Below are 7,884 nucleotides of genomic sequence, written 5' to 3'. Positions count from 1 at the left end.
ACCCCAAATCCAGTAAGTTCACGGGAGTGAACCAGATTCGTCGGCAAGAAAAAGAACTTGGGGATGATGGCTGACATCATCGTCTGAAGTCTCAGGAAGTGTTCACGGGCCATCTCGTCGTCATGGGATCTCGAACAAGTGATGTCGATAGCTCTAGGTGCAGGAACTCCTTAAGAAGCGTTATGTTTTGTGGTATGTCTACTTAAAAACAGTCTCGCCCAGACCTTTTGGGTCACTTTAGAAACTTCAGAGTTGGCATAAGTGGAATGATGGGGAATTCGTGGAATGTCTGGATCCTTTCCAAAGATAACCTATGGAAACGTTCGTTCATGGCTCGACAAGTCTCAGTGGACCTACTTCTGTCTCCTTATTACAGAAAGACTAAAGATGTTTCGATGTATGAGTCCACACCTCTGGCATCACTCTGGGGAAAAGAAAACATTTTTAAAAAGTGACACTGTGTGAAAATGTATGCTGGTGAAATGGAATCATCCCTTTGCCAGTCCAGAATCACTGGTGTCACAGACGCCGTTCACCCTGGCTTCCTAGTTCCTGTTCATGACCGATTCAGGTTTCTGAGGGTTCCGAATTCTGATTGTCCTTTTCTTGTTTTCTTCTCCATTCGTGTCTCAAAGAACTTTACGTTCCAAAAATATTTTTTAACCTACCAAATCATAGATTGTCCGTTTGTCACAAAAACTTTTAGGTTGAGAGATCTTTTCTTTCTTCCTTCCTTCCTTTCTTCCTTCCTTCCTTCCTTCCTTCCTTCCTTCCTTCCTTCCTTCCTTCCTTCCTTCCTTCCTTCGTCCCTCCCTCCCTCCCTCCCTCTCCTCTCCTCTCCTCTTGTCTCCTCTCCTCTCCTCTCCTTCCTCTCTCTCTCTCTCTCTCTCTCTCTCTCTCTCTTTCTTTCTTTCTTTCTTTCTTTCTTTCTTTCTTTCTTTCTTTCTTTCTTTCTTTCTTTCTTTCTTTCTTTCTTTCTTTCTTTCTTTCTTTCTTTCTTTCTTTCTTTCTTTCTTTATCCCAAGTCTGTGCGTTGTGTTTCTTTCACTTTGTTCTGTTCCTAGGTACTAGGGATTTCTTTTAAATTCCATTAGCTTAAATAAGGGGCTTTGCATTTTTTGGCGAAAGCACCAGAAATGTATTTTCTCATTGAGTGTCGGAATGTTGTTTGCCGTGGATGAGGCAGGCTCTCCTTCTGCCAGATGACTGACGATTGGATGGAGGACAAGAGTACACGTGAGTAGGATCACGAACACTTACTGACGTTTCAGAGGACCTTAAATGAAAAACAGAGAAGCCTAGCCTCCCCCCTCCCCGCCCTGTAAAATTCGTCTGAAGTGGAGAGAAGACCTTGTTAAAAAATCATTTTGCTTTTCGTTCGATCCACATGGTGCGTGGATTTCCTAGCAGAAACTTAAGCGAGGTGTGTGTTCATCATTCAGCAGAATTCTAATTCTCTAGTTCTAAGGAAAACTACTCCAACGCTTGAGGAAGTCACCTTCCCGTGCAATCTTAGGGAAAGCTCCCACCAAATTTAAGGATAGGAAATTTGGTTTGTAAACAAACGAGAGTCTTCATTTGGCGACCTTTGGTAGAAGTGGGGTGGGGGGGTTGTCTCACTTTCCATGGTTCCACTGTGCACACATTTCAATGACTAGGTGAAATCGCACCAAGAGCCTAACTACGTGTTTCAAATGTCAGTTTCCGCGATGGATGAACGGTAGCTGCGTCAAGTTCAAAGTCTGCTGCTTCCCGTTCGGTCTGCAGTGACTCCACCGATAACAAACGTGCGTGCCCCGTGTCCGGGGACCGATCCTCTTTCAGAGCCTGTCGGTGATTGCCTGGCGTGTATGTGTCTGTTTCCCAGGTCACACGCAGTGTGTCGTTGTGTTGCCCCCCGCCCCGGTCTGGTCTCCCCCGTCCATGGAAAATAAAAAGAAAGAATTGCCCGGGAACGACGAAAGTGCGGCTAAGAAACCCAAAATGATGACGCTGGGAGTCATCACTTGGATGGGGTTAGGAGACACCTGGGCATGCCTAGGACAACGCTGCCACCGTGTGAGAGACCAGCGCAAGGAGAGCTGAAGAAAACAAAGAAAAAAAAGGAGGAGGAGGAAGGGGAGGAGGAGGAGGAGGAGGAGGAGGAGGAGGAGGAGGAGGAGGAGGAGGAGGAAGAGGGTGGGGGGCGGGCGGGGGTGCGGGTGGGGGGAGGACAGGCTGAAGATGTCTCCAGGCGATGACGTTGGTGAAACCGTTCCCATTCAGAAAAGCACTTCCAGAGAAGAGAGTTCAGGACCCAGAGGGCACAAAGGGTTATCGTGTTGGAGGCTGATCTTCAGTTAGGGGAATAACAAGCAAACACACAAAACCTAGGACTGCTTATCCAGATGTAGAAAAGATACCACGCCAAGAAGGCAGGCAGGAGAGCAATGTTGAAGATTGCTGTTCCTAGGACCTTCCAAAATGAATCGGAGGCTTTCATGGCATGCTTTCTGTGACGGTCCACCACTCAATAAATCGTACTTTGGCTCTCTTTTTATTTCTCTACCTTTTAAATGGTGAGCGAGTAAGAGAGTTTTAAAATGTTTTGATAGGATTTTTTTTTTTTTTTTTTTTTTTTTTTTTTTTTTTTGTGGTACGCGGGCCTCTCACTGTTGTGGCCTCTCCCATTGCGGAGCACAGGCTCCGGACGCGCAGGCCCAGCGGCCATGGCTCACGGGCCCAGCCGCTCCGCGGCATGTGGGATCTTCCCGGACCAGGGCACGAACCCGTGTCCCCTGCATCGGCAGGCGGACTCTCAACCACTGCGCCACCAGGGAAGCCCCCTGATAGGATTTTTGAATGTCGTGGGAGAACGGTATTTTCCCCCCGTGGATGAACAAGATTGCTTTTTCGAGCTTCACCTTTCACGGTCATTTTAGGGTCCTGAACTGCCCTGCCAAGTGAGCCCTGTGTGTCGCTGTGTCCCTTCAGAAGGGTTGGTGCTTGATGACATCATGATATCGAAATCTTGATGGTTGACTTACAGGACCACTGTTGGGAGTTTGTTTGTCGTCTTAATCTTCCTTACCTACTGCACTCACGTGACTGTCCACTCTTTGTCTCACTTCTCTCTCCGCACCCCCACCCCCCACCCCCCACCCCCCACCCGGTCCTTCTCTCATAGATATAGACGTACGGGCACAGAGAGCGCTAACAGTGCGTCCGTACCTATCTCTCCATCGTTACAGGTGTTGGTACAGATAGACATGTACATGTCGTCTTTACCCCCTCCGTGGGCACTTAGTGGAGTTGCTGGGTCGCATGGTAGTTTTCTGTGCAGTGTTTTGAGGGACTTCCTTTCTGTTTTCCATACTGCTGTCTTTTGTCGGAGAGCCGTTCTCTCACCCGCCGGGTGACATCTCTGAGTCCTCCCTCCGGCGTGCCACGGTGGTGGTGGTCTCTCTCAGCTTGAAAAATACGTGTTGGATCGGGAGGAAGGAGGCACTTTTTCTGCTTGTACGAACTTGCTGTCGCAACTCCAGATCCTGTGCCTGTCCGAATATCTTCGTCCAGAGAGATGCGTGTGTGCGCTTTTTTCGTTGCCCCGTTGAATCTTTCACTAAAAGAGGTTTTCTGTTTTATTTCTGTTTGTTTTGTTGTTGTGTTTTGTTTGTTTGGTTTTTACTAAGAAAGTTGTGTTCTTTCTTTCTTTCTTTTTTCTTTTTTTCTTTTTTTCTCTTCTTCTTTTTTTTCTCTAATGAAAATGTTCTGTTCTGGCCTCCTGCCCACTTTTCTCACTGGGTCGCTTGTTTTCTGGAGGCTGAATTGTGTGAGGTCTTGGTCTGTTTTGGATAGGCTCCCCTGACGGGATGTGCTTGGGCTTGTCCTAGGCCTTTATACGTCCACGTCCACGTATACGTATGCCACAAGCGTACGTAATGTGTGTACGTATGCGATACGTGCACGCTTTTCTCTTTGTTTTAAAGGCCAGAGAAGTTCTACAGCTTGACTTCTTGGTTGGTATGGTTTGGTGTGGTCCTGGTGGGACTACGGTTCGCTGTCAGTACTCACCGCACTCCACACACACACGCACGCACGCACACGCACACACACGCTCACACACACTCGCACTCAGAGTGTTGCCTTGTGTCGACGTACCGGAACTCAGTTTCTTTAGTGGATGGCTATTGACTCCACCCTCGCCCCCTCCCCACCAGCCGCCCGCATTCCCCCAACCCCCGCCTCACCCGCCCCCACCCCCCCCACCCCCGCCCGGCCCGTGATGGATCGTGGTCAGTCCGTTATGAAATCCATGTTCTCGTGACCGCAAGTGCATTTTCCCCACCCTCGCAGCACCCATGTGTTGTCTTTGGACGAATTCCTGCGTTGTTCCCTGAGCGCTTGCCTGGTTTCGGTTTGCCAGTCCCCGACTTCCGTCCCTCTCTCTCTCCCTCCCTCCCTCCCTCCGTCCGTCCCTCCGTCCTTACATCCGTCCCTCCGTCCCTCCGTCCCTCCATCCGTCCCTCCCTCCTTCCCTCCCTCCCTCCCTCCCTCCCTCCCTCCCTCCCTCCCTCCCTCCCTCCCTCCCTCCCCCCCGTCCGGGCAGCCGGGGATCTTGCTCGTGCCCCTCTGGGCAACCCGTGCCGGGCGCCCCGGGCCCCGCCGGCGTCTCCGCGGGATTTCCCCCCCGCCCAGGAATCGCGTTGGGGAGCGCGTCTCCTCCGAGACAGCCTCCCGGCGACATCTCCCCGGCTTCCCCCGCCCCCCACCCCCCCACCCCCGTCTGCTGCCCGGGTCGCACCGTGTCGTGTCGTGCCGACCGGGGAGCTAGCTCCGAGATGGACGACACGGGGCCGCCGCGCCAGACGCCCGCCGCCTCGTCCCGGGCTGAGCTCGGGCGTTTGGGCGGCCCGGCGCTGCCGCCGCGTCCTCGGTGGCCGGCCGGCGACAGGGATCCGGCCCGGGGACGTTGGAGCCGGTTGTCGGGAGCCACCTGGCGGCCGCTTTTATATTGTCCCTTGTCTCTGGAGCTTCGGCGACCTTCGTGAGGGCTGTGAGTCGGCCGCCGGGCCCGAGGCAGAGTTCCGGCAGCCAGGCGACGCTGGTGGCCACTGTCCCGGTGGCGCCCAGGCGTGGGCGCCTCCTGCTGTCGCTTGAGATTGGGCGTGCAGGTCTATGAGGGTGTGACCGTCGCCGCGCTCTCGAGCCGCTCTGGGGGACCGCCTGGCCCGGTCGACCAGCATCCGTCCGCTCCCCTCCGGCCGCGGGGACCGACCCGGCCACCCGACACGACCTGGGCCGGGCCGCCGCGGTGGGAAGGGAGAGGGTCTTCCGCGCCCTCCGGAGCGCCTGCGGATGGGCGGTCGGTCGGGCTTTCTCCTGGCTCACCCTTTGGAGCGTTCATTCCCCGACCCCCCCCACCCTCCCTTCCTCTCTTCCGCGGTCCCCACAGCGCCCCGCTCCGGAAGGTGGGGGACCGGCCCGGGCCCGTGCGTTTAGGTTAGGCCGGTGGCGGGCGCGACGGGCTCGGTGGCGGGCGCGCGTGGGGCCCCTCCCGGTGGTCGGATTCTTTCTCACCGATGTTTGGCCGAGTCGGACTCGGGAGGTGGGGACCGGCCTGGGCCGCGAGGGGTGACCCGGAGAGACCGGCCCGGGCCCGGGCCCGGGTGCGGTCCCTCCCTCGTGGGCTCTGGTCGCCTGGGAGGCGCCTCCCGGGGCAAAATGTTTCCAAGTGCCCCTGGGTCCGTGGACGTGGACGGACCGGGCCTTGCTCGCGCGGGTGGCCGGGGAGGGCGCACCCGGCCCTTCAGCGTGCCCACGGGGGGTCCTGGTCGGCGGACTTTGAGTTTTTTCTCACCCTCCCTCCCCCGCCCCCTCTCCTCCACCCGCCGCGAGTCCCGGCCGGGGTGGGGGTGGGGACCGGCCCGCCCGAGCCGTCCTGGGTGGCCCGGATAGGGCGGCCCGGGCCCGGGCGCGGTCCCCCGTGGGGCCCGCTCGTCGGAGACGGCCGAGTGAGATATTTCTTTTCCTTTCACCAAGTCTTGGCCCGGAGACTCGGAGGGACCGGTACCTGCCCGTGCGGGTGAACCGGGGAGGGCGACCCGGCTCGCGGCCCTCTCCCACGTTTGCCCGCCCCGCTTGGCCCGCCCCCCCCCTCCCCCCCACCCCCCCCCCCCACTCCCCCCAAGCTCCTCGGGTCGACCAGATGGCCCCGAGAGCTCCGGGGCTGGTGTGGATGGGGAAGTGTTGGGGACAGGCGGCCGGACCGAGGTCCCGGGGACCCCCCCTGCGACGCGTGCGTGGGCCCCGCTGCCGGGCGCCGTGATTTTTTTCGCCCGAAATGGGCCTTTTTTGCCACCAGATAGGTGCTGACACGGTCTTCTCTGGCGTCTGTCGCTGAGGACTTTGGGAGTCTGGACGCGCGCAGGGTCCTGGGCTTTGGATCGCCGTCTGGTGGCCGAGCCGACCCTCGCCACTTGAGCCGCCCGCCTGGGCCTGCGCGCCGGCTCTCGTGTGTGCGTCCGGCTGACCCGACCCGCGGTGCCGCCTCCGGTCTCTGGCTCACCCGAGGGCGGCGGGGCGTTGGGTCTTCTACCCCGTGTGACTCCCCTCCCCGCCGCAGGCACCCGGTGGTGGCTGAGACGACGACCCCACCCCGCAGGCTCCGTGCCACGTGTCAGGCGTTCTCCTCACTCGCGGGGTCGTCGGCCACTTTTGCCTGAGAGGAGAAAAAAAAAAAAAAAAGAAAGAGGGGGTTTGGGGTGCCGCCGGTGAGGCCGAAGCAGGCTCCTCTGGTGATGGTCCTCGCTGTGCGTGCCCCTCCCCTTCGGGGCCTGGTGGTCCCTGGCTCTCTGGCATGACTGATCGATGTGGTGATGTCGCGCTCTCCTGGGCCGGGCCTTAAGGTCGCGCCAGACGAGGGACGGACGTTCTTGGCGAACGGGACCGCTCTTCTCGTTCTGTCCGCGGGCCTCCCCGCCTCTCTCCTCACGCTCTCCCGGCCTGTCGAGGGGTGTGGGGAAGGGCAGGGGTGGTGGTCCCCGGCCCTGACCTTCGGCCTCCCGCCCCCTGCCTCACGGCGTGGGTGGCGGGGCCGTGGTCCTCGGACGCAGCAGACGCTCTCGCTTCGCCTCCTCGGCGTGTTGCCCCCGTGGGCGGTCCTCCCCGCGTTGGTGGGGGGGTGCCGTCCCGCCGCTGCGCCGCGCGCCCCTGCCGGTGCGTGAGCGTGCCTCGTTCGATCCTCTGTGGTGCCCCTGGAGCGCTCCAGGTCGTCCCTCAGGTGCCCGAGGCCGAGCGGTGGTGTCGTTCCCTTCTCCCAGCGTGCTCCTCGGGGTCCCCGCCGCCGCGGTGGTGCGTCCCGTGAGTGGCTCTCTTGGGGGGGTCGAGACGGTAAGGGAGGCGTGCCTCTGTTTTCCCTCCCTCGGTTGGGGGAAACAGGGGCCGCCTCGTCGCGGTCGTCCTCCCACGGTGTTGCTGTGGCACGGGGGGACTGACTCGGGCCAGGCGAGCGTCCGCGTGTGCCCACCCTCCCCCCCCACGTGTGTGTGTGTTTGTGGCGGTCGGGGGGGAGGGGGTCGCACGCGGGCGTGGGTGGCGAGCGCGTTGGGCCGGGGCCTGTGAGAGAAGGGGGTCTTTCCGCCCCTCTCGGGCGTGCTCCCTCCTCTCGGGGCCCCCGATGGACGGGCCTGGGGGCGGCGGAGGTTGTGCCCCCGGCTGTGGCCGCGAATGCTCCTCTGGGCCTCGTGCTTACCCATACCGCAGACCCCTCTCCCAAACCCCGCCCAGTCGTGGACTTTGGCGGCTCGTGGAGCGCCTCCGTGGGCGGGCCCGAAGGGGAGACGATGGGTTGGGGGGACGACGCCCCCTCGGTGAGGAAACCTTCTCTAGCGATCCGAGAGGGAG

This window comes from Kogia breviceps (assembly GCF_026419965.1).
Source record: "Kogia breviceps isolate mKogBre1 chromosome 20 unlocalized genomic scaffold, mKogBre1 haplotype 1 SUPER_20_unloc_10, whole genome shotgun sequence".
Lineage (NCBI taxonomy): Eukaryota > Metazoa > Chordata > Mammalia > Artiodactyla > Physeteridae > Kogia > Kogia breviceps.
The sequence above is the reverse complement of the archived record's forward strand: the minus strand, read 5'-3'. Positions refer to the sequence as shown.